This window comes from Schistocerca nitens, chromosome 3 (genome assembly GCF_023898315.1).
Source record: "Schistocerca nitens isolate TAMUIC-IGC-003100 chromosome 3, iqSchNite1.1, whole genome shotgun sequence".
NCBI lineage: Eukaryota > Metazoa > Arthropoda > Insecta > Orthoptera > Acrididae > Schistocerca > Schistocerca nitens.
The window spans coordinates 179,270,168-179,297,291 of NC_064616.1; the positions used below are offsets into that span (position 1 = coordinate 179,270,168).

General features: G+C 46.6%; 1 non-coding gene across 1 annotated transcript; it reads right to left on the bottom strand.

The window, feature by feature from the left end:
• Positions 1–5,148: 5,148 nt before the first annotated feature.
• Positions 5,149–5,222, bottom strand: Trnas-cga (transfer RNA serine (anticodon CGA)). Its single transcript has one exon. It is a non-coding gene; the product is annotated as a tRNA-Ser (tRNA).
• Between the last annotated feature and the right edge of the window lie 21,902 nt (positions 5,223–27,124).

Genomic DNA, 27,124 nt, shown 5'->3' on the forward strand with positions numbered 1-27,124 from the left:
GGCGCGTACTTCAATGCGAGATGCTTTAAATAATCTCGACAACGAAATTGTCTCGAAATCTGGAAGAAAACCTAAAGAGATTCTGGTCATACATAAACCACACACGTGGCAAGACGCAATCAATATCTTCACTGCGCGATAACAACGGTGAAGTCACTGATGACAGTGCCACTAAAGCAGAGTTACTAAACACGGTTTTCCGAAACTCCTTCACCAAAGACGACGAAGTAAATATTCCTGAATTCCAATCAGGAACAACTGCCAAGATGAGAAACATAAAGTAGACATCCTCGAAGTAGCGAAGCAGCTTAAATCACTTAATAAAGGCGAGGCCTCCGGTCCAGATTGTATACCAGTCAGGTTCCTCTGTGTGTGCTGATAAAATAGCTCCATATTTAGCAATTATATACAAGTACCTCGAAGAAAACGATTTATTGACATATAGTCAGCACGGATTCAGAAAATATCGTTCTTGTGAAACACAACTAGCTCTTTATACTCATGAAGTAATAAATGCTATGGACAGGGGATGTCAAATTGATTCCATATTTTTAGATTTCCAGAAGGCTTTAGACACCGTTCCTCACAAACGTCTTCTAACCAAACTGCGTGCCTACGGAGTATCGCCTCAGTCGTGCGACTGGATTCGTGATTTCCTGTCAGAAAGATCACAGTTCGTAGTAATAGACGGAAAGTTATCGAGTAAAACAGAAGTAATATCCGGCGTTCCCCAAGGAAGACTTATAGGCGCTCTATTGTTCCTGATCTATATTAACAACGTAGGAGACAATCTGAGTAACCGTCTTAGATTGCTTGCAGATGTCATTTACCGTCTTGTAAAGTCATCAGATCAAAACGACTTGCAAAATAATTTAGATAAGATATGTGTGTGGTGCGAAAAGTGGCAATTGACCCTGAATAAGGAAATGTGTGATGTTATTCACATGAGTACTAAAAGAAATTAGCTAAATTTCGATTACGTGATAAGTCACACAAATCCGAAGGCTGTAAATTCAACTAAATACTTATGGATTACAATTACAAATAACCTAAATTGGAACGATCTCATAATATTGTGGGTAGAGCAAACCAAAGACGGCGATTCATTGGCAGAACACTTAGAAGGTGCAACAGGTCCACTAAAGAGACTGCTTACACCACGCCTGTCCGCCCTATTCTGGAGTATTGCCGTGAGGTGTGGTATCCGCATCAGGTGGGACTGACGGATGACATCGAAACAGTACAAAGGGCAGCTCGTTTTGTATCATCGAGAAATAGGGGAGATAGTGTCACAGACATGATATGTGAATTGGAGTGGCAATAATTGAAACAGAGGCGTTTTTCGTTGCGACGGGATCTTCTCATGAAATTTCAATCACCAGTTTTCTCCTCCGATTGCAAAACCATTCTGTTGGCACCCACCTACATAGGGAGAAATGATCATCACGATAAAATAAGAGAAATTAGGGCTCGCACGGAAAAAATTTAAGTGCTCGTTTTTCCCGCGTGCCGTTCGAGAGTGGAGCGGTAGAGAGACAGCTTGAAGGTGGTTCATTGAACCCTCTGCCCGGCACTTTATTGTGAATATGAGTAATGATGTAGATGCAAGACTGTAAAGCGGAAGTGGGGAAGGGGATGTGCGAGCTGCTGGTCAGTCTCCAAAAACAGTGGCGAGACACGGTCATAATCGGGTGCACTCAAAGTAAACTGTAACAGTTGTGTACTCCAACAGAACCTAAGCCACTCTAGTTTATGAACTTGATAAGACAGTGCTATCCGAATTGAAGTTTCATAATTGCATAGTTCCTCGCTGTTACAAAACTTCACTAGTTTTCTATACATAAGTGGAACATTAGAAAATGAATAAAGCCTTCGAATTTTACTGTTCCCTTCATATTAAACTTGGAAAAAGTTGTAAAATTCTGTTTGAACAGCTTGAACTTTCAGCTTTGCCTAGTGCTAATAATTAGCACTATTGCATCGTACACGATACAGCTCACGTAACACCATCCAATAAAAACCGATACTGATTAGTAGCTTAAGTGTGGATCACGTAAAAGTGTCCTGTGGCAATGATAGTTTACCGCACACGAGCAAGTTGCGAAAATGCGGTTAGATTTAAAATTAGGCTCTGTAAATTCCTTGCTATAATTCATGCCAATTATCCTAATAGCGACAGAGTTGCTAAGCTATAATTCTAGGTACTTTTTGCACAGATCCTGCCTATTAACCAGCAGCTATAGAGACTAAGTCCGAGTCATTCATTTTAGGAGGCAATAAATTCGGCTGTCCCTTGAAGCCGAAGGCCGGCCTTCTGGACGAAATGCCAACACTGTAGAATGCCAAAAGTTCCTGCAGGAAGTCTGTCTTCAACTGGAACTGTTCCGTTGTTATAATTGCTAGGAGTCTAGTGGCAAATTTCGCGTGGAGTAAACACTAAGTTGAGAGTTCGAGCAAACTCCTTGATTATGCCCTTTAAAAAATCGAATCTGTTCGTACTCTCAACTTAATGTTGACTCCGCGCGATGTTTAGCTCTAGATCCCTAGCAATTATAACACCAGAACAGTTCGAGCTGAAGACACTTCCTCCAGGAATTTATAAAAGTATGTCTGATGCAAGCACAGAGATAATTTTTCACTTGCTGGGCTACTAGTGATGAAAACTTAAAGAAAAATTCCGCAAAAGAGTTCATGCCTGTCCTCCCAGCTTGTTGCAAGTTCTGCTCCACAGCTTGAGTTGGCTGCAACAACCACAGGACGTCACCTGACAGTGACCAGTGCCCTTCTGGGTGATCGCGACTCTTATGATCTATTTATTTATTTTTGTTTATTCCTTCATAGACCATGTGGTACAACACATGCTAATCATTACAGAAACAATATTTACTTATAAAATAACTAACAAAATACTATAAGTTAAGGTAAGAATAGAGCAGAAAGTCGGCCATGGTCTAATCAAAGGAACCAGCCCAGCATTAGCAACCTGGAGAAACCATGGAAAACCGAATGGCGGACAGGGAATAAACTCCTGTCCTCCGGAATGTCAGTCCAGTACTTAAGGCTGGAATAGCTACCCCGCTCGGTACATGATTGGAAGGGAAATCACAAATATGTCGTTTACATTGTGAGTGAAACATACATAAGTAGATCAGTTATTTATCTAGGACATGACATTTTGATAATAAGAACACTACTAAGTGGAAACATGAACACATTACATAACACTGCTGAAAAGTAAATTAGTTACATAACTAAAACAAAACTTCGATGTCAAACAGGTCTGAAACATTGAAAACACACGAACACAGTATATAGCACTACTGATATGTATAATGCACGAATAAAAGAAAATGTAGCGACATTATATCCATCACAGTTAGGCTAAACATAAGATACTTTCTCAGTGGAAGTGTTTTAAACACAGGAAATAGAAAACAAGCGCACATTGCTGCACTTGTTTCGGCAAGAAAATTTTTTATTGTACCGTGAGTCTCCGTGTGAAACACCTCGGAACAGAGTGAACATTGTTCATAACATCGGTGTGGTCATTTCTCACTCGGCACACAACTTGAATACTGAAATGTGCAATTTATTATTATAGTTAAGATTTACCTTAAAAGGAGTTTGGTTTGTAACGTTTCTGTTTGGTGTGTTGGCGTTTAAGCTGTTACATGTGTATCTATAAGTTAATTCTTTTTTGATACAAGCTTTTTATCCATGGTTTCAGCTGTATACTCGAATGTCACACATTGCACACCTCCTCTTTCTCTCTGTCCATTCCTCCCTCCCTCTTCATATGGAACGTCTTCTCCTGACGGAGCGACAGTGGTTTGCGCCGCTGTTATATTTATACTATTTGATGAACTTCCATATATGCCACGTCGTTCAATTTCTTTTAGAAAAACCTTTAAAATGCCACAGAAATAAGTATTTGGCTCCACTAGGAAAAGGTCAGTGACCTAATTCGGCGACTACAAACGATAAGAATTACTTGCGGACGTCAAGAAATTCGTCATATTGTCCGCTATAACTTGGTGAAAACCACTCCTCGATTTATTTATATATTCATTCATTTTAGATATATTTTGGGAGGCCTGTCTTACCTGCCTCGCCCTGTATGTCGCTGCAGAATAGCAACAGGAGAATATTGTTAAAATAATATTGAACGTACATGTGCTCGAGGTTGACATTGCGTACTCTTACTACTTACTATTTTTCGTGTAGCATAACGTGACCGTTCTCGTACAAGATTTCCAAACACGTTGGACAGAAGTTCCCTCCCTCCCCCCCCCCCCCCCCTTACCTGCCTTCAACATCCCTCATGAATAGTAGGTAGCTGGTTGTCACTCCGATGTACAATACTTCGCGCTCGGGTGTTCCACAGCTGCAGTGGGGCGGAGTTAATGACAACTGGTGCGCGGGAATGTTTAAAAGTTGTACATTCAGAAGGTGATAACTGCGTGTTAACAGGAGTATGGCCCAAATTTTCGCGCGGGATCGATTGCTGTGACTAATATCCCGCAAGCGTGCTTTTTCTCCGTAAAATATGAGACACTGACGTTTCCTTGTGAGTCCAGACAGCGAGTAGGGCCTTGAAGACGACGACTGAGTCGGTTGTTGAAACATTGTGCATAAAAATGGAATCAACAACTTGGCTGGTAACCTGAAAGCACAGCATTAACCATGATGAGAAAATGCGCGATTGTAGTCCAGCATATTCGCAAATCGTAAATGAAGTATTATTTGGCAAAAAGCTACACATTCGCTTGAAACAACCTACAGAGTATTTAAAAAAGTTTAATTTTTGCATGGATATAGAAATTAGGGGTAAATTTGAGCTTAAAACAGCAAAACTGTTTACCTTGGCGCCAGTTAGAAACTGCCGTTTCATGCAGTTGCTGGTATGGATCTTCCTGGTGCCAGCTCATTCGTTCGTCCAGCTTTTTTCGAAGCTGCGGGACTTCAATTTTTCCGCAAAACGGAGCGAGACCGGATTGCCGCCTGCCTGTAAGAGCATTTAATAATTGAGATACCTCACTGATAGATCGGTCGTAAATGATGTTTGCTTCTCGTATTGTTCCATTGGCCTCAACGGTCTCCTGGTCTTTCAATTTTTGGATTGAAACTTCCTGGCAGATTAAAACTGTGTGCACCGACCGAGACTCGAACTCGGGACCTTTGCCTTTCGCGGGCAAGTGCTCTACCATCTGAGCCACCGAAGCACGACTCACGCCCGTTCCTCACAGCTTTACTTCTGCCAGTATCTCGTCTCCTACCTTCCAAACTTTACAGAAGCTCTCCTGCGAACCTTGCAGAACTAGCACTCCTGAAAGAAAGGATACTGCGGAGACATGGCTTAGCCACAGCCTGGGGAATGTTTCCAGAATGAGATTTTCACTCTGCAGCGGAGTGTGCGCTGATATGAAACTTCCTGGATTTGTAATACATTCCATATGCCTCCTAATCCAGCAACCTTTGGTGAAGTAAGACACCACATTGCAACGACAATTAATTCAGTAAAATCCAGATAGACTCCAAAAAGTATGGCACATGTTTGACTATCGTCTGGACGTTCGTTGTGCGTCTGATAGAGGGCATATTGAACATTTGTTAAATATAATAAATGTAAAACGTATGCCCTAAAGTCGGATGCTTCTTTTGAAAATAAAAACTATGTAAAGTTTGTTTATAAATAACTTTTCTGCTACCAGTCACGATTTTCTTTAAATCATATTTTACACAACACGTTTCGGAAAATAATTCCCACTTTCAAGTGCGTTTCTCTCTGTGTACTAAGCCACTTCTTCCTAATGTCTTTGACGTATGTGTTTCTGCTAACTTTTTCCTATGGTCCATTTGTGCAGTCCCACACATGTTAAACATCACACACAATTTGCTGTGCATAGTATATTGAGAATAACGAACTTACATAAACATAACTGTCAGTTTATGTAAGTTTATTCTTCATGCGTAATGATGTAAGCATAGGTGTGTTGTTCCTCCTTGTATTGCAAATCTTGGATATAATTGCGTGTGCTGTTATGTTAGTTGCTGTATCCTAGCATTTTCGGTTCCTCCTTTTGCAGATCTGAAGGTGGACACTGATGCTTGTCGGACTAACGACGGGTGTCGGTGTGCCTTGATCATTGGCACCGAACATTTTCGGTATCGTCTTCTGCAACACTGCTCAGCATTTGTAGCAGAACTCTTCGCCCTGTATCAGGCCACGCAGTACATCCGGTGACACATGCTTTGCAATTGTCATCTGCTCTAATTCTCTCTGTACCCTTCAGAGCCTCTGTATGCTGTACACAGACCATCCCTTAGTGCAACGGGTCCAGGAAAGCTTCCACTTGCTCACTCCTGAGGGAGCCACTGTGATGTTTACGTGGTTTCCTTGTCACGTCGGTCGGACGGGAGACGCGGCTGCTGATGCTGCTGCCAAGGCTGCAGTCCTACCTCGGCATGCTAGTTCTTACATTCCTTCTGATGATCTGAGAGTTGCTATCTGTCAGAAAGCGGTGTCACTTTAGCATCACCACTGGTCTTCCCTTTATGAGAACAAGCTCCGGGGAATTAAACCTCTCCCGGTTGTTTGGCCGCTTGCGTATTAGGCATTGCCGTTTTAGCCATCACCATTTGTTAAGTGGTGATTCCCCGCCACTTTGTGCTCATCATCAACCTTTAACTGTTCGCCATTTCCTGACCGACTGCCCCTTTTTTTAACCACTTACATTCTAATGTATGTTTAGCGTCTGCGTTATCGTCCGTTCTAGCGAACGACGCGCGGGCTGTCGACCGCGTTTTACGTTTAATCCGTCGTAGCAACATGGCAAAGGACATTAATCTGTAGTTCGGGGCCTCCGTTGTCTCTACAGTGTGTTTTGTGGACCTTCCTCCAAGCTGAAGTCCTATTTGTCTTTCCTTCCATCGGTTGAGCTTGGTGTGTAAATGCTTTTAACTCCTTTTTCGTATTAGTGTTCTAAGGTTCTGATACGGGCTCGTATGGCCCCTAAAACAAAACAAAACCAAAACCCTTACGTACGTTTCGCCTTCCTTCAGGTTTTGAGTCAAGAAAAGTGTGGCCTCAATAAATCTGAGTTTCTTCCTTCCAGCCCGCTGCTGTGGCCGAGCGGTTCTAGGCGCTTCAGTCTGAAACCGCGCGACTGCTACGGTCGCAGATTCGAATCCTGCCTCGGGCATGGATGTGTGTGATGTCCTTAGGTTATTTAGGTTTAAGTAGTTCTAAGTTCTAGGGGCCTGATGATCTCAGAAGTTGGGTTCCATAGTGTTCAGAGCCATTTGAACCATTTCTCCCTTCCACAGTGACCTTCTAATACGGCTTCAGTCGCAATGGGCATTCCACCACAAAATTTCAAAATCCTCCAGAGGCGAGGATTGTGCAGGAAAGGTCGCCCAATGTGGTATATGCTCCATCTTCTTGCCTTTCCATCTTTGCACACTTCCCTATAATGAGGTAATAAACCCAAAACCCAGCATGGTAGCCATCCCGTTGTGGGGCAGTCATTAAGTACCTGCACGGTGGTAGCCCCCTGACCACACAGGCATCGGACTGTTCGTGCCCGAGCTGAAACCTCCCCATGTATGCCAAGGAGTATGTGCCTTTCGTGACTGGGGCCTCTGAGCAACGGATAACTGGTCATGTAGCCGTTTCTAAGGCTCGGTGGCGCCCATGGGAGGACCCCCGTTCAGAATGTGTGGCAGTACATGGACTGATGGTGATTTCTTCTTCGCCACAAAGCTCTTATTGTTTATGGAGGACTTAGAAGACAAGTTTGGGGAAGTAGCAGCCACCTCCAAAACGAAAAGTGGGTCATTTATGATCAAAACGCCATCCTCTGACCAGTCACGGGCGCTACTCACTTGTAACAAGCTGGGTGACATTCCAGTGACTGTCACTCCCCATAACGATGCAAATTTTGTTCAGGGTATCATTTTCCACAGAGACTTGCTCTTAAAATCTGTTGACGAGCTGGGTGGCAACTTGGAACAATGGGGCGTACACTTTGTCACCAACATTGTGGGGGGGGGGGGGGGGGGGGAAGGGAAGGACAATAGGGTCGCTACTGGTGCCTTTGAGTGGGCGAGTCAGTGCCTCATAAGGTGAAGGTGGTATTACCAATGCATTGTGAAACTGTATATCTCCTCCCTCCACAAAATCCAATGCGGTACTTGAAGTGTCTGAAATTCGTTACAGGCGAATGGTCCTTGTGCCCTTACCCCCATCTGTGTCAACTGTGGAAAGCACCATTCTCCCTGTTCACCAGAGAGCACTGTTTATCAGATAGAGAAGACAATAGAATAACACAAGACTCTGAGAAAACTCATCAAGAGGCCAAGAAGTAGCAGGAACAGTTCCATCCAGCACGTCAAACAATGTCATATGCTGCAGCTACGACATCACCCCCTTTGGAGACAGTGTTGCTGCCCATTACACCTCCTACAGTGGGAACTCAGGGCTGCTCAACCATGCCTGACCCCCAGTCTGAGATGGTTGGGGGCTCCCTCTTGCTGCTTACCCCATGCCTACTTAGGGATCAATGGCTTCCCACCCATCAGGGACATTCCTCCCCAGTTCCAAGCCAAAAAAATCACCTTCTTCCAGCTTCTCTCACCAGGAAGGCGTCCCTCGGGATACTTTCTTCCGATGTTTCTGGACACCAGCCACTGACTGAAGGAGCCACAGGCTGCTGGTCAAAGGCTGTCGCAGATCATCTTACCCTGGAACTGATTCAGTGAAGCCCTCGCAATCATCAAAATCCTCTAAGGAGAGACAATGTCCTCTAAAAAGGACGACATTGAGGTGGTCCTCATGCCAGCACAGCCCACCTGTCCACTCGTCACTGAGGTGGTTATTCTGGCGGTCCTCCAGGCACCAGGTAGTACCACACAATGAAACCTAGGATGTATGCGTGTTGATGCCATAACCTCTAAACCAGTGGCAGCAGGCGACCTGCCTCATTGGTCACTTCATGGCCTCATATTACATTGACAACATTGTTTTCTGGTGGAACTGGAGCGGTTTTCTTTTAGACCACCTGGCTGAGCTACGACATTTTAAACACTTCCTCTCCCTTCTCCATTGCCTTTCAGGACACTTGGTTTCCAGCAATATGGACTCAGACCGTTCGTGGATACTGGGAATATTATAAGAATCGTGTTACCTATGACGGTGTCAGGCAGTGGTTTTCGCATATGTTCAAGACAATCTATATAGCGAACTTCTGCCTCTTAAAACACCTTTAGAGGCTGTGGCTGTTTGGATCTAAGGACACTTCAGGATATTAGCATATGCAATGTTTACCTCTATCCTGATGGTGAAGTGTCTCAAAACGTATTGTTTGCATTGGTTTCTCAGCTCCTCCTACCGTTCCTAGTTTTTGGTGATTTCAGCGCCCATAACCCTTGGTGGGGTGAAACAATGATCACTGGCCACAGTGAAGATTTCAGTTTACTGACATAACTTGACCTTTGTCTCTTGAATAAACACAATTCAGTGTGATACACGGAACTTTCTGTCATTGAACTCTTCATTTGCAGTCCTTGACTTCTCTCATCCACGTACTGGAGGGTACATGATGACCAGTGTGGTAATGGCCACTTCTCGATCTTCCTGTCCATGCCTCAGCAAAACTCGCCAGGACGTCTGCCCAGATGGGCTCATAAGTGCTGACTGGGGTGTTTTCGCCTATGCTGTCTCCCTTGGCTCCTTGCCACGTGGAGATACCGATGAGGCAGTCCAGAAAACAACTTCAGCCACTTTTTGTCACCTGATTTAGCGATCACTTGTTCCTCAGGACTGCCGCAGAGGATAGACAGTATCTTGGCGATCTTCAGAAATGGCAGCCATTAGAGATCGTAGGTCGGCTCCCAATGCCATAGGCAGCACCCATCGATGGAGCACCTCACTGCCTTCAAGCAGCTCTCTGCCTGGGTCCACCATCTAATAAAACGTCGGAAGCTAGAACGCTAGGAACAGTACGTTTCAACCATCATACATCGTATCTCTCCCCTGCAGGTTCTGGCAAAGATCAGACGTCTTTATGAACACCTGCAGGTGTACCTGGTATTAGCCTGAATGTTGCTGCCTACACTGACCCAGATGCAGTCGCCGAACAGTTTGCTCTCATTTCACTCGAGCCTCTGTGTCTGAGAATTATCAACCTGCCTTTCATGTCCTAAAGCAGTGGCTGGAGGAAAGCAAAAGCAATGACATTTTACTACACGCCACCTGGAGCCATATTATGCTCCATGCAGCGAGTGGGAATTCGTCACTGTCCTAGCCCACTGCCTTGATACAGCCCCAGGGCCAGGCTGCATCCAAAACCATATGATGCACATACTGGTGGATTGTAAGCGTCATATCCTTGCCATATTTAACCACAATTAGAGCGAGGGCGAGTTCACATCGCAATGACGAGGAAGCCTCATCGTCTCAGTACCGGAACCAGTAAGCACCCTCCAGAGATGGACAGTTATCGCCCACTAAGTCTCATCAGTGTTCTCTGTAAGTTCCTTGAATGCATGGTGAGCTGGCAGCTGTGTTGACTCCTTGGGTCTCAGGGTCTTCTGGCTCTGTCCCGGTGTGGTTTCCGCCAAGGCTGTTCCACCAATGGTAATCTGGTTTTCCTATAGTCTGCCATCCAAGCAGCTTTTGCCCAACGTCAACACCTTATAGCAGTCTTCTACAACTTGCAAAAAGCTTATGATATCACATGGTGACACATCATCCTCGCTACTTTAAATAAGTGGGGTCTGCGGGGTCTGCTCCCGATTTTTATTCAGAATTTCTTGCTCATTGTATTTTCCAGATTCAAATTTATGCTTCCCACAGTTCTCCCCATATCCAAGACAGTGGGATCCTGCAGGGCTTTATACTGAGTTTCCCGCTCTCCATAGACACAACCAATGATATAATAGCAGCTGTGAGGTCCTCAGTATCATTCTTCATGTATACTGACGACTTTTGCCTCTACTATTGCTCCTCTAGTGCTGGCATCGCTGAATGTTGACTGGAATATGCCATACAAAAGGCGCAAGCATGGGGCCTCACGGTGGTTTTCGGTTTTCAGCCACAGACTCGTTTCATTCACTTCTATCAACATCGTGCCTCTCACTCACAACCAGAACTTTACTTCAATGGCCAACTACTAAATGTGGTGGAGACTTATCCCTTCCTAAGACTGGTCTTAGATTCTCGGTTGGTGTGGATTCCCCATCTTCGCCAGCTTAAGCGAATGTGTTGGCTGCACTTAATACACTTCGCTGCCAGAACACCAGCTGGGGTGCAGAATGCATCATGCTTCTGCAGCTTTACAAAGCTCTCATACAACCCCATCTTTACTGTGGGAGTCTGGTAAGTGGTTCAGCATCACCTTCAGCGCTGAGGACACTGGATCCAATGCACCACAGAGTTGTGACAGGAGACATTCGAATTAGCACTGTGAACACCTTACTCAGGGAGGCTGGGGTCCCTTCATTTTAAGCCAGACGCCAACAACAGCTTGACAGTTAGGCAACCCATGTTCACCACTCCCATAAGTCGTCTCCTCTTTCCAAGCACAGAAATTCATCTCCCACAATGGGAGCCCAGAACCCGGAAAACCCCCCAGGGGGTCCACAACTCTTTTGTGGATATGTGCATAGCGAGGACGGGACCCCGAGCTAATGTGGCCCTCCTTCCTTTCCGGGCTGCATACCTTCCTTTTCCGCATCCTTCCCTAACATCCATCTTCGCCCCCCCGCCCTCCCCTCACCACTGGCTCTTTCCTTCCCTTTCTCCCCCTCTGGGAGTATGGTTTGTGCCTACGTCCGAAGACGGACACTCGTAAATGTAACGCATTCTTCGCCTTCTCTGCTTGTATGTCTTCATCCTTCCTTTGTCCTTCTCTTTTCCTTACCTCCTCTCTTTACCCTTTTCTCCGCTGCGGCGTTTGAGACCTCTCTTCTGTCCTTTCCCTTTCTTTGTTTTTCCCTTTCTCCGTTTTTCCCTTTCTCCTTCTTCCTCCCTGTGCGTGTCTGAAGGCCGACCCACGCATTTTTGTGTGTAGCCGGTGACGGGGTAACGCGTAATTCCCCGTCCCGGGTAGACAGGTAGGACACGTACATAACCCCTGGTAATGGCCAGGCCCGGGAGGGGTGATTACCCAAGCTGATACCTTCCCAAAAATGCCGATTGGTCCCTCCGTCCGTTTGTCGGGAGGTGTGACCTGAGGTGTGAACAATCACCTAAGGCGGGAGTGCCCTCAGAGAGGGCCCCCACAAGGGAGGAGCGCGCCATTGGAGACGCCGGTAATCATGGGGGATTCTTCCGCAATGGTTTCCTCACCTTCCACTATGTCTGCTCACAAGCGTAAGTTCACTGAGTCTCAGCCACAGACAGTTCTTCCATCATTGCCACAGTTCCTTGTTGTTTCTCGATCTGACGAAGGTCACGACTTCTCCACGGTCAACCCTTTCATTATTCAGAAAGGTGTCGACGCAATTGCAGGTCCTGTAAAGTCTTGTTCCAGATTACAGAATGGCAGCTTGTTGTTAGAAACAGTCAGTGCCCTCCAGGCATAAAAATTGCTGCGTACTTCACTGCTCCACACCTTCCCTGTCCCGGTTGAAGCACACTGCACTTTAAATTACTTGCGTGGAGTCATTTATACACACTCCCTCGATGGATTGTCTGACGAAGAAATTCAGCACTACCTGTCTGACCAGGGCGTAATGGCTGTTCATAGAGTTATGAAAAGGGTTGACACGAACATCATTCCAACCCGCACTGTCTTCTTGACATTTGACAAAGTTCAACTCCCATCGAAAATCAAAGCAGGCTATGAGATCATTTCCGTTTGCCCTTACGTCCCAAACCCTACGCGTTGCTATCGGTGTCAGCGGTTCAATCACACCAGCCAGTCCTGGTCCAATCCAGCGAAATATGTTACGTGTGGCAAGGATGCCCATGAGGGTGCTTGTCCACCTCCATCCCCTCGCTGCATCTGTAAGGGTGACAACGCTGCTTCCTCTCGAGATTGCCCCGTTTTTAAAGACGAAAAGCTCATCCAGGAAATCAGAGTGAAGGAAAAGGTGTCGACCTTTGCTGCTCGAAAATTATTCGCCAGTCGACAGCCCACAGTGCCTCAGACAGGAAAATACAGCACTGTCCTTACTTCTCCTCGGCCAACAAAGGAGGCGGCCACGCAGACTTGCGACCTCACCTTTAGTGCCACAGTCGTCAGATCGGCCAGCGCAAAGATCGCCCGTTCAACCTCCCCACTCTCGCCTGCCCACTCTATGGCTCACCCTTCTTCGGGTTCTGTTAGATCTCGAGCCTAAAAGTCAGACACCAAGACTTCGAAAAAAAAAAAGCATACTCGTGAAGATTTTTTATGTACCCCAACTTCCCAACCATCGGTTCCTCCTCCATCTAAACATCATCCTTCCAAGAAGGCTACAAAGAAACCCAGTTCCTCTCCTTCTCCGCCAAGGCGTGTCCCATCTACTGCACCACCTGGCGGAAATCGCCCTCGGCCGTCTTCTGTGTCGCCGAGGCGCACTGCTAGCGGCCGATCAACCGGCCGATCGCTGGTGGCAAGAGCTGCTCCTGACCAACCTATGGATCAAGATCTTCTGCCTTCGGCTGAATGCCATTCCATGGTGTCGGTCGCAAGCTCTGAGCAGTCGTTGAGTTGACGGCAACCCTTGGTCACATTCCTCCATTTTCTGTTCACCCTATGTCCATTATCTACTGGAATATCCGCGGCATTCGAGCCAATCGGGATGAATTGTCGATTCTCTTACGATCCTACTCGCCGGTCATCTTCTGTCTTCAGGAAACAAAGCTGCGTTCCCATGACTGCTTTGTTTTCCCCCATTTTCAGTCCGTCCGATTTGATCTCCCTTCTGTTGAATGCACTCCAGCCCATGGAGGACTCATGATTCTTCTCCATGATAGTCTACATTATCACCCAATCCCCTTAAACACTTCCTTCCAAGCTGTCGCTGTCCGTCTTTCCCTTTCTGGATATACCTTTTCTCTTTGTACTGTATACATTCCATCGTCCACACCAATGGCACGAGCTGATCTCCTTCATCTTCTTGGTCAGCTTCCACCCCCCCTATTTGCTGGTTGGGGACTTCAATGCCCACCACCCGCTTTGGGGATCTCCACATCCTTGTCCACGTGGCTCACTATTGCTAGACGTCTTCCACCAAGTGGATCTAGTTTGCCTCAACACTGGGGTGCCTACATTTTTGTCTGCCTCCACGACAAATTTCTCTCGTGTGGACCTTTCGGTCGGTACTGTTCCGCTAGCTCGGCGCTTCGAATGGTTCGCTCTTGATGATACACACTCGAGTGACCACTTTCCATGTGTCCTTAGACTGCAGCCTCAACTGCCATATATACGCCCGCGACACTGGAAGTTTGCCCAAGCCAATTGGACACTTTTTTCGTCTCTAGCGACATTCGATGACCGTCACTTTCCTAGCGTCGACGATGAGGTCACACATATTACCGACGTTATTCTTACAGCTGCGGAACGTACCACGTACCACGCACCTCCGAATTGCACCGGCGCCCCCCACTTCCTTGGTGGAACGAGGCATGCCGTGACGCAATACGTGAGCGGCGACGTGCTCTTCGCGTTTTTCGCCACCATCCTACTTCGGCCAACTGTATCCGCTATAAGCAGTTCCGTGCGCGATGCCGTCGCGTCATCCGCGATAGCAAGAAGGCAAGCTGGAAATTCTTTATTAGCTCATTTAACACCTTCACTCCCTCCTAGGAAGTTTGGAGTCGGCTTTGACGGTTCTCAGGCGCGCCTTGTTTCTCCCCGGTCTCTGGGCTTACTGTCGCTCATGATACATTAGTGGACTCCGTCGCAATTTCTAACTCACTGGGTCAGCACTTTGCTGAGATTTCGAGCTCTTCAAATTACCCGCCAGCGTTTCTCCCGAAGAAACGTGCAGCGGAAGTGCGACCTCTTGCTTTCTCCTCTCAAAATCGCGAAATACTGTTTTCTCCATGCGGGAACTCCAACATGCACTCTTCTTCTCGCTCCTCCGCCCCAGGACCGGATGGTGTCCACATCCAAATGTTGCTGCATTTATCAACCCATAGTCTGCGTTTCCTCCTTCGTCTTTATAATCGAATTTGGACCGACAGTACTTTTCCCAGACGATGGTGGGAAGCTATCGTCGTTCCTGTTCCGAAACCTGGAAAGGACAAACATCTCCCCTCTAGCTATCGCCCCATTTCTCTCACGAGTAGTGTCTGTAAGGTTTTGGAGCGTATGGTGAATTGCCGTTTAGCTTGGTGGCTGGAGTCCCGCAGTCTTTTAACACCTGCCTAATGCGGGTTCCGAAAGCACCGTTCTGCAGTTGACCATTTTGTTGCTCTCTCCACTTACATCATGAACAATTTTCTCCGGAAACGCCAAATAGTAGCAATATTTTTTGATCTGGAGAGAGCATACGATACCTGTTGGAGGACAGGCATCCTCTGCACACTGTCCTCTTGGGGCTTTCGAGGTCGGCTGCCCCGTTTTCTTCGCGAATTTATGGCGGAGCGCATATTTAGAGTGCGGGTGAACACTACACTCTCCCGTACTTTCTCCCAAGAAAACGGGGTACCCCAGGGCTCCGTGCTAAGTTTTGTACTGTTTGCCATTGACGTAAATCCAATTATGGATTGCCTCCTTCCTGATGTCTCGGGCTCCCTCTTTGTGGACGATTTTCCGATCTACTGCAGCTCTCAACGGACCAGCCTTTTTGAACGACGTCTTCAAGGATGCCTCAATCGCCTTCACTCTTGGAGCATCGAAACCGGCTTCCGTTTTTCTCCCAGTAAGACTGTTTGTGTTAATTTTTGGCGACGTAAGGAGTTTCTTCCACCCTCCTTACATCTAAAACCTGTCAACTTCCGTTTTCGGACGTCGCTAAATTCTTGGGTCTTATGTTTGACAGAAAACTGTGCTGGTCCTCCCACGTTTCGTATCTTTCGGCTCGCTGTCTGCGATCCCTCAACACCATCCGTGTCCTGAATGGTACCTCCTGGGTAGCGGACCGAGTGGTCCTCCTCCGCCTCTATCGCATCATAGCGCGCTCGAAATTGGACTATGGAAGCATAGTCTACTTCTCTGCTCGGCCGTCTGTTCTTCGGCGTCTCGACTCTATCCACCACCGTAGATTACGTTTAGTGTCTGGAGCTTTTTACACCATCCCTGTGGAAAGCCTTTATGCTGAGACTGCTGAACTTCCGCTGTCTAATCGGCGAGCAGTCCTTCGGAGTCGTTATGCTAGCCATCTGTCTTCCATGCCTGCTAATCCAGCACATGACATCTTTTTCGACGCCTCCTTTGATGTAGGGTATACAGGCCGCCCCTCCTCCCTACTACCACCGGGAGTCCGCTTCTGTCAACTGCTCCATTCTCTTTCCTTCCGCTTTCCTAGAACCTTTTTGACAACTTGGGGTACAGCACCGCCTTGGCTCCGTCCCCGGATCTGCCTGCTCCGTGACCTTTGTCAGTTTCCCAAGGATGGTACCCCTTCACTTGTTTATCGTCGGGCATTTTCTGCTATATGTGCACAAATGAAGGAAGCCACATTTATTTACACTGATTACTCAAAAACATCGTTTGGTGTAGGGAGTGCCTATATTGTTGGCGACACCCCAAATCAATTTCGGCTTCCCGACCAGTGTTCTGTTTATACTGCGGAGCTTTACGCTGTTCTCCAGTCTGTCCACTACATCCGCCATCAGCGGATACAGTATGTTATCTGTTCAGATTCTCTCAGCTTTCTCCTCAGTCTCCAAGCTCTCTACCCTGTCCACCCTCTGGTCCACCGGATTCAGGACTGTCTGTGCTTGCTCCACCTGGGGGGCGTCTCGGTGGCGTTCCTCCGGCTCCCGGGACACGTTGGTATCTGTGGAAATGAGGCGGCCAATATAGCGGCCAAGGCTGCAGTCTCTCTTCTTCGGCCAGCTATTCGATCGAGTCCCTTCGCCGATCTGCGGAGCGTTTTATGTCGTCGTGTTGTTCTTTTATGGCACGCACATTGGTCGACACTACCCCATAATAAATTGCGGGACGTGAAAGCTCTTCCTTGTGCTTGGACCTCTTCCTCCCGAACGCGTCGTCGGGAGGAGGTAATTTTAACTAGACTCCGGATAGGGCACTGTCTTTTTAGCCATCGACATCTTTTAAGCGGCGATCCTCCCCCACTCTGTCCCCACTGCTCGCAGCTGTGGACGGTAAGACACCTTTTAATTGAGTGCCCCTTTTTTAATCCGTTACGCTCCCGTCTACAGCTATCGCCTGATCTATCGTCGATTTTAGCAGATGACACGCGCTCGGCCGATCGCGTTCTCGAGTTTATTAGTACCAGTGAAATGACGTCAGTCATTTGAAGTTTGTTTTTGGGACAACCAACCCCTTTCTGTAGTGAATTTTTAAGCCTTCCTTCTGCTTTTAGTTTCTCCAATTTTTTGAGTTTCGTTCCCATTGCTGCTGGTTTCCATTTTCGGTTTTTTACTGTTTCCTAAGTCACGGACTGGGCGCTAATGACCATAGCAGTTTTGCGCCCTAAAACCAAAACAAAAAAAGAACCAGGAATACAATTGCAATCCATGTCTGCTCCCACTTCTGTGAACTCCAGTTATTTCATCTACCACCTCCGTTCTGGGCCCACTCTGGTGCATCCCATGGCCACAGCTTTGTCTCGACCTATCTCAAGATCTAAAAGACTCTGTCTATCCCAAGGCCCTCTGTCACCAATTTTTATCCATTCTTGGCGGATGTCGAGAAGTAGCCTATACTGATGGTTCGATGGTTGCTGGTCATGCAGGATTTGCTTATAGTGCTGGATATAATGAACTGTGCTGCTTGCTGGATGGTTCTAGTGTTTTTACTGTGGAGTTGATAGCCATCTTTCGTGCTCTTGAGCACCTCTCTCGCGGTGGTGGTGGTGGTGGTGGTGGTGGTGGTGGTGGTGGTGGTGGTGGTGGTGGTGGTGGTGGTGGTGGTGGTGGTGGTGGTGGTGGATGGGCGGGCGGCTTTCTCATCTTCAGCGACTCCTTCAGCAGTTTGTAAGGTCTCGACCAGTGTTACCCTCGCCATCACTTGGTCATGGCTATCCAGGATTCCCTTATGCAGTTGAACAATATGGTTGTTCAGAGACCTTTGTCTGGACGCTGGGCCATGTTGTGATCCTGGGGAATTAACTCACTGATAGCATGGCCAAATTGTTTACAAGTAAGCCAGCTCTTGAGACTAGGATTCTGGAAACAGACCTCCGATCAGTATTATGCTATCAAGTTTTATGGATATGGAATGCATAATGGCTCACTCTTTCAACAAACTATGGGTGATAAAGGAGGCTACGTATTTCTGGTCATCCATACAGGCCTCTTGCAAGGACTCTGCCCTCCTTTGCTGGCTCCACATGAGCCACACTCAGCTGATTCTGTCGCGAGGACCCTCCTCATTATAGTTGTGGTTTCCATTTGACAGAGGTCCTCATTATGCTGGGCTGTCCGAACCTAGACGCCCTGTGACATACCCCTAATCTCCCTGACTCGTAATCCCCAGTGTTAGGAGATGACGCCTTAGCAGCTGACTTAGTTTTACATTTTATACTTGAAGGGGGCTTTTACTACTCTCTTTAAGAGAGGACCACTTAACCTTACCAGCTGATTGAGGGGTTGGCAGAAAACACTGTGTGACCGTCTGCCCTGATTGGACTGTTGATGTCTGGGCCTGGTGGTCTATCCCAGCCCCCATCCTACCTGCTCTTTTACTCTTCCCCTCCCCTTTTGCATGGTCTGTTTTACTTGTTTCTCTTTTGTCTGTGGTTCTCTTTTTCTGGTCTTTCCTAGGCAGTTCCTGAGTGGAGTACCTATGGTAAGTGCAGGGAGACGGAGGCTGTATGTCCCCTCATTCCAATCTGCCTTTGGGGACTTCCAGCTGCTCTCTAGATGGGGCACCTTGCTGCTTTTCTCCCAATGCCTTCCCTTCTTCTTTTCTGTCCTTTATCTAGCCTGTGTTGACCCTTGGTAGGCCTGGGTTTTGCGTAGTAAGCCATCTCTGATGTAGAGTCACATAGGCCTGTCTGTTGGAGGAAAAAGGGCCTGATGACCTTGTAGTTTGGTTCCTTTAATCATCAACCAACCAACCAGAAGCTCACTGAAGGAAGATGAATACCATAACATCCAAATATACCGAAAATAAACGCAGAATATATCTATTTAAAAAGCAGATTAAAATTAGTTTGACGCCTTTCTAAGAGGAGGTTACCATTCATTCCACGGTAACGCTGTAAGCGTAGACCATATCGAGTTCAAATTCAAAGGAATAGTACTAAGGACGGTTCAGAAAACATCGTTCTTGTGAAAGAGAACTGGCTCTTTATGCACATGAAGTAATCAGTGCCATCGACAGGGGCGGTCAAGTTGATTCAATCTCTCTAGATTTCCAGAAGACTTTAGATACCGCTCCTCATAAGAGACTACTATTCAAACTGCGTATCTATGGAGTACCGACTCAGGTGTGCGACTTCCAGTCAGAAAGGAAAAGTTCGTAGTAATTGACGAAATGTCGTGGAGTTCAACAGATGTGATAATTGGCGTTTCCCATGAAAATGTAATAGACTCTCTGCTGTTTCTAATCAATATGTTTTTAAAGACAATTTGAGCAGCCCCCTTGGATTGTTTGGAGATAACCTCCAGTAAATTCATTACGAGATCAAAATAAATTGCTAAATGATTTAGACAAGATATGCATGGTGCAAAAAGTGGCAATTGATTCTAAACAATAAAAAGTGAGAGATAATCCATGCGAGTGCTGAAAGAAATCCGTTAAGTTTGTCACACGATAAATAACACAAATCTAAAGGCTATCGGTTCAATTAAATACCTAAGGATTTCAATTATGAGCCACTTAAATTGGAACCTTCAGGCAGAAAAAATGTGGAAAAGATCAACAAAACCTGCATTTTTTGAAAGACCGCTTAGGGGGTGCAACAGATCTACTAAAGGCGCTGCCTACATTATGCTTGTCTATTCTCTTCTGGGGTATTGCTTTGTGGCATGGGATCCTTACCAGATAGGTTTAATGGAGGAAATCGAGAAGTTGGGAAAAAGGGAGCTCGTTTTGTATTTCATGAAACAGAGGAGTGTGTGTCACGTTTCTGACATGCGAGTCGGGTGACAACTATTAAGAGGCGTTTCTTGTTGCTACGAGATCCCCAGCAGGGGGTTGCGCTTCTTTTGTAAGTTCGTGTGTGGTCCACATGGGGCCCTGAGTTATTGCAGACCATTCTTCCTCCCCAGGCTGCATTTCCTTCACTGTGCCTCTCCTTCACCACTCTGGCTCCTACCTCACTGCCCTCTCCTTCCCCTCTCTGTGTTTTTATTTATGTCGACCTGGCTATCTACCTGGTTCCCTGTATTCCTTGCGATTTTCTTCCCCTTGGCTGTTCTTTCATCCATTTTGGCGTTTTTGGTCTCCTTTGGGGTCTGAAATCCACATCTATATTTTCCGTCTTTAGTGTGAGCCATTTGGGGAAGAAACCCCTCCTTAGTATCTGTGGATTCCTCTCCTCCCATCCTTCCTTTCTTCCTTAGCAGCTGTAGCACCTCTATGCGCCCCCCCCCCCCCCCCAGGTCACATCAGCATGTGTAGCCAGTCCATGTGGTGGGGCTGTTATATACCCGTATGGCTGAGCTACCTAACAACACTACTGATACCTCATGTGTTCCCTCCCCATTTATGGCAAGGAGTTGTTCTTGTCCTACTGGAGCATCAGAACTCCTTGCAATGGCCGCTGTTCCAGGCGGCCTTTGCGGTGGCTGGCTGGCGCCCATGGGGCAAGCCCCTGCTCGGAGTGAGTGGTATAAGAGCAGATGCTGGTGCATTAAGTATACCACGCAGCAAGAATCTGGCGGTCTCTCCAAGTGGTAAATCTTAATTGCATGCTGCAGCCTCCCCTTCCCTGGCTGCACCCTGGGCCAAGTTCGCCGTCTTGAGTTGAAACACTTTCCCCACTACCTGGTCTGTACTAGGACAGCTGGGGACATATTCACTGCCACAAACCCGCTGTTTTTTTGTGGAGAATATCGAAGGGAAGTTTGGCAAAGTGGAGTCTGTCAGATCGGGTTGGGCTCCCTGTTGACCAAAGCTGCTTCTGCCTCCTAATCTGCAGCCTTCGTGCTTGGGATCGTCTTGGTAACGTCCCAGTCTCTATCACACCTCCTCATCTCTGAATACAGTCCAGGGACTGATGTTTTTATAGGGGACCTGATCCTGAAAACTGATAAACTCTGGGCTAATCTGGAGCGATGTGGTGTTCATTTTGTTTGACATGTGTAGAAGGGTTGTAAAGACAACTGCACTGATACCAACGTCTTTATTTTGGCTGATGAGGGGATACTCTCCCAGAGAAGGTCACTGTTATGTGTCACAAATGTGATTAGAAGCTGTAAATCCCACCAGCCATGAGGTGCTTTTGGTACTTGTCTTTTGGGCATGTATCTTACCACTGTTTGGTGGACCCTCAGTGTGGTGACCGGAAAGTCCCTCCATGAGGAAGCCCCTGTGTTCCGCCACCTGTTCGCTTTAACTGTCATGACTGCATCTCCACACTCACCAGACTGGCCAGTTTTCAAGAAAGAGGATCCAGGGGGACAAGTTCCTGGATCTTCTATCTTATGCAGAGACTCGCCAAAAATATGACTGACTCCATCCAGTGTCGATTTCTTCTACTTTCACCTCTGATACATCCTTTCCCCCTACTACCTCTTCCTTACCCCAGCCCTGTCCACCTCTCACCTCCCCTTCCCCTGCAGTTGCCATGCTCTGCCAACCATGTGCTGCTCTCCCTCCCTGCCTACCAGTGATGGGGGGGGCTCCCCCCCAGGAGCCCTACCCTGCCGGCCTTTCTCAGACCAAAGGCCTGCACCTATAACTCGGCTATGGGATGCACCATCTGTTTGCCCCAAGGTTGCCTGCTCTCTTTTAGTTCTGGGTCTTGCAGAAGCCTGCTCTCCCTCTGTGCCCTGCCCTCCTCAATCTCTGAAACAGGGGGGGGGGGGTGGTGGTGGTGGTGGTGGTGGTGGTGGTGGTGGTGGTGGAGGAGGAGGAGAAAGAGAAAGAAACATAGGTCTGAGGACAAGGCCCACCTGGTGTCCCCTGAGTTGCAATCTCCCCCTTCGCAACCTGAGTCTAACATCTTATTTATGGATGTTCCATCTTCATTGGTGATAACCACTGACCCGTCCTCCTCTGGTGGCTGAGTGGTCGGCGTGATGGAATGTCATACCTAACCGCCTGGGTTCGAGTCCTGGCTGGGTTGGAGATTTTCTCCACTCAGGGACTGGGTGTTGTGTTGTCCTTATCATTTCATCCTCATCGACACACAAGTCGCCAAAGCGGCCTCAACTCAGACTTGGACCAGGCGTACGGTCTACCCAACGGGAGGCCCTAGCCATGCAGCATTTCCCACAGACCCAATCATATGCCATCCTCTTTGCTGCTTTGTCTAACTGGGGTTCTCGCCACACAGTAATCCAGTGGAATTGCAACAGATATTACAATCACTTACCTGACATAAAACTTGTTTCCTTTTATTCTGTGTTCTGTCTTGCTCTTCGACAAACGTAATTCTGTGATGAAAACTCTCCAACGTTTCGTGGTTATTGGGCATTCTGTCGGAACTGTGCTACCCCAGGATAGTGTCTGGCAGGGTCTGCACTTTGCTTTGCACTGATGTCATCAGTGACTGGATCCCCCTTCATACAAGACAGTGAGGTGGCGCAGTGGTTAGACACTGGACTCACATTCGGGAGGACGACGGTTCAATCCCGCGTCCAGCCATCCTGATTTAGGTTTTCCGTGATTTCCCTAAATCGCTCCAGGCAAATGCTGAGATGGTTCCTTTGAAAGGGCACGGCCGACTTCCTTCCCCATCCTTCCCTAATCCGATGAGACCGATGACCTCGCTGTCTGGTCTCCTTCCCTGAAACAACCAATCACCTTCATACAAACCTGGAAGCAATAGCAGTATGATTGTGAACGACCTCAGCCATCACCATTTGCAATGACTACCTCCCTCCAGGTGGGCCACTTTCTTAAGTTGACCTGACAACCTTAATACAGCAAGTCCTGTCCCCATTCCTCCTTCTCAGGGACTTCAATGCACAGCACCCCCAGTAGGAATCTTCTAATTGACCATCTTATTACAGACATTGATTTGTCTCCTCAATGACGGTTCCCCTACCCACTTAAGTGTCGCTCATGGCACCATTTCTGCTATCAGTCACAAGATCTCCACCCCTACTCACGTGGCTTCGCTACATTGACCACCCCTTAATGGGCTTCGTGACAGTGACCACTTTTTGGTGATTCTATCGTTCCCCTGCCGCCCCCAGGCAGACAGGTCCCCACATTCGGCATTCTGTAGAGATTGATGCGGTCGTGAAAGACGTCTCTGAGACTCTTCTTCATGCTGCTGGCACTGCTGTCCCAATCCACAGGTCCCTCTCGTAATCGACCGGTACTGTGGTGGACCAAGGATGTCACATTTGCTGTCCAGGACCGCCTACTGGCGCTGCAGCGATTTAAGATGGTCTTCACAGACCAACTTTATTACTTTTAAGTATCTCCATGCTAAGGCTCGCTACTTTATTAAGCAGAGTAAAAAGGAATGCTGGGAGAGCTATGTCTCCTCCCTGGGGCTGTATGCCTCTTCATCGCAGGTAAGGTCCAAGCTCCCTAGCCTTCTGGTCTGTCAGCGACAGTCAACTCCTCAGTGTCTTATCCTAAAGGGTATTCTGTGTACTGATCCATCGTCCCTTGCAGAAAACCACGTGACAACCTTTGCAACAGCATCGACATCCTCTTTGTATCCTGCTACCTTTCTCTCACAAAAACGATGAGCTGAAGATATCTTCCTCTGTTTCAACCTCTAAAAATCTGAATCCTATAATGAACCCTTTACTGAATGGGAATTCTTGTAGGCTCTTACTTCACATTATGCAGCCCCAGGCCCCCAGATACCATCCACAACCAGATGATCCAACACATTGACATTACATAGTGGCAACATCTACTTCCCCCCCCCCCCCCCCCTCTGGGTCCAGGGTTTAGAATAGGCCTGAGGTATTCCTGCCTCTCGTAAGAGGCGACTAAAATGAGTCGCACGTGTTTCGGCCTTTGTGATGGTTCCCTGCACGGTTTGACCTCCATTTTTCAAAACTTTCCCGAAGAGCGAGCCAATTATGGAAGGGTGCCTTTCATGGTGCATAGTGTCCATCATGTGCCGAAACCTCTCGCATCCTTCATCGACGTGGATCTGCACTTAAGGTCATTCTCCAGCTGTTGGGCGAGATCACCCTCCTGCGAGCATTTTCCTCCATCTTCTGTGCAGTATGGCTTCCTGCGCTGTCGACAATGGACTTCTTAGCTCGTTTGTACCTGATATCCAGCACGGTAGCCCATCCATTGTGGTGAGGCCGCCATGTACACTCTTTGACATAAAACTCGACCGGCGGCCGGCCGCTGCAGAGGATAAGTCCGCGCCGATCCCGCCATGGGACAAATAAACTGACCAAATCGCTAATTCTCTAAGTCTGGCTATCTGCACAATCTGGCAACACTGTAGACTGCGGCACTTCCTGGAGGAAGTCTTGTCCCATGTTAGACAAAAGGTAGACTATATACGCCTGTGGTCTAGCGGTAGCGTCCATTGTTTGTCTACAATGTCTGTGGATCGAGACCAGCTGGCGCAAAAATTTCTTATAGCTTCTTGTCTCTGAATGCTGAAGACCTTAATGTAATGGTAGCGCAGATTCAATCTGTTTCACTTTCTGACACACCGATAACAAAATTTTATCCAGTTACCATTTTGCGGCATATTTCTCGCAGACTGTCCTCCTCTGGACGCCGTATGCGGCAAATCTCCGGTATCCACTTTCTGGCTACCGGCAGCGCCCGTGGCGACAGCAGCGGCGCTGCACTCCCCCATTCTGTATCGAAAGCACCTGCTACCGCTCATCGCTTTTGATGATTTAAAACGCTTTATTATTATTAAATGTTGCTCTACAGAAAGTTTCTACGAGTTCAATTCTCGCTCGAAAGCAACGGACACAAACGCCCTGATTATTAGATGGGTACTGTATTAATCTCCAAGATATGCCGCACATATGGATAATGAGGAAGTCTGCGTCTTAATACGTTTACTCCTTGTAATCTGTACAACCCGAAATTAATTTTATAGACTGGGACGAAATCAGACTACCTCACTACATTAGATGATAGGCGAATGTAAGAATACTATGTCGCGACCACGAAAAGTAACTTGAAAGTTAATAGAATTTGATATTTCGTTTGAGTAATGCGGTGAACAGTAAAGTGTTGGAATTCAATTTTAAAACAAGTACGACACAAATAGGATTCGTGTGACTAACTACTATAGCCGAAAGACCTGGCACTCACCACATAGGGTTGATGAAGAAAATGAAGAAGAGTGGTTACGTAGTGCTAGGAACCGTTAGTTTATAAGTCGGAATGTGTTGATTTACCATAATTCCTTTTAGTAATGCTCAATTTAAATTTATGATTTTGGTTAGTTTCTTTCAAAATCTGATCTGAAAGTGTAGGAAAATATTATCTCGTGGATTTAACTAATCGAACTGCTAACAGAGTGTTTCAATTTGTAATTTTACGAGTTTCTGAAATTCACGGATAAAGCCAAGGTTACTAATTTAGTATGAAAGAATAAGAAGTCACATTTTGTGAAATGAGTCAGTAGAAATTTACACGTGAAGCTAATTCTTAGAACAACGGGATTTGAAAGATACGTGGGAATTAGTGATATCGCTTTCCTGAATTAAATAAAGGGGAAAAAGCATCGTGTAGCCATGCTATGCACGCTCTACAAGAACTGTAAGTATTGTGAAAAGTTCTGTGTGTGTGTATTTAAGTATCTTTTGGAGGGGAGGTTTTGGATGGTATATTATTTAACGGTGCCGAGGTATAATTAGGATATCAGCCTAGGTAACTTGTGGAGGTTTTTTTTTTTTTTCAGTTTCAATAACGTGCCCCGCACGAATATGAGGGGAACGTAAATTTCGGAATCGCGACCACGCGAACTTTCCAACCACTCGAGAGTTAGTTAACGTCGAGGCACGTCAATAAATGAGGTGTTTTTGGGATCAGACAGTGATTGAAGAAGTTATAGAATCTTTCTAGTACTGGTCCGCGTGGAGATACCATCATTGCTTTGCCCAATGGTAATAAGTGTGTGTTGCTGTGACGTTATGAATCAAGCATTGTAGGTTATCCTTCAGAAAATGGTTATCTTCGTAAGAGACCATAAGGAAGTAGAAATATCTTTGTGCTGTTACAAGATCAGCTGTTAGGCAATTTTATCCTGTATGTTACTGGTAATACCGTTATTATGTTTTGAGTAATGAAAGTAAGACAGAATGAAAAGAAATAGCTTACAGAACGGAGGAGTTATTATGAAGGCCCAGTTACAATTCCGGTTACTTACGCATTTTCTTTAAACGCAGTCGGGTGATTAACAGTGTACCAAATTTGTGGTTAACATTTCAGAATCAAACATTTACCCGTTCCTCATTCATTTGTTCATTTATTTCTTTGAGTAAAGAATTTAATTAGTAGTTACTATGGGTAACAACCACGCAGTGACACATTTAATGAGAATACACAGGGACCATTTAGTTTTAGTAGGTTTCCGGAACACTTTAGGACCTCGCAACTGGTTTGGCCTTTATTTTTCTTTCAGTACCCTACCCATCCTCCCTCGTTTTCTGTAATTAATCGAAAGTATCGGGGAAGTGATAAGGCTACATTCCTCGAGAGATTATGATGATCGTTTATCTCCCACCATGTATTCTCTATATTTTCCCACAGAGTTTCTGAATTCCTTGACCCAGGTGGTAACGACCCCGTAACCTCCAGCCACATATTTTCAATGGGGTTGAGGTCTGGTGATTTTGGCACGAAAGGAAGTAGTTTTATTCTCTGCTGACCTTGGAACCAGTTCTGGATGGCTCTGCTATTATGAATCGGGCTATGATTCTGTAAAGAAATGA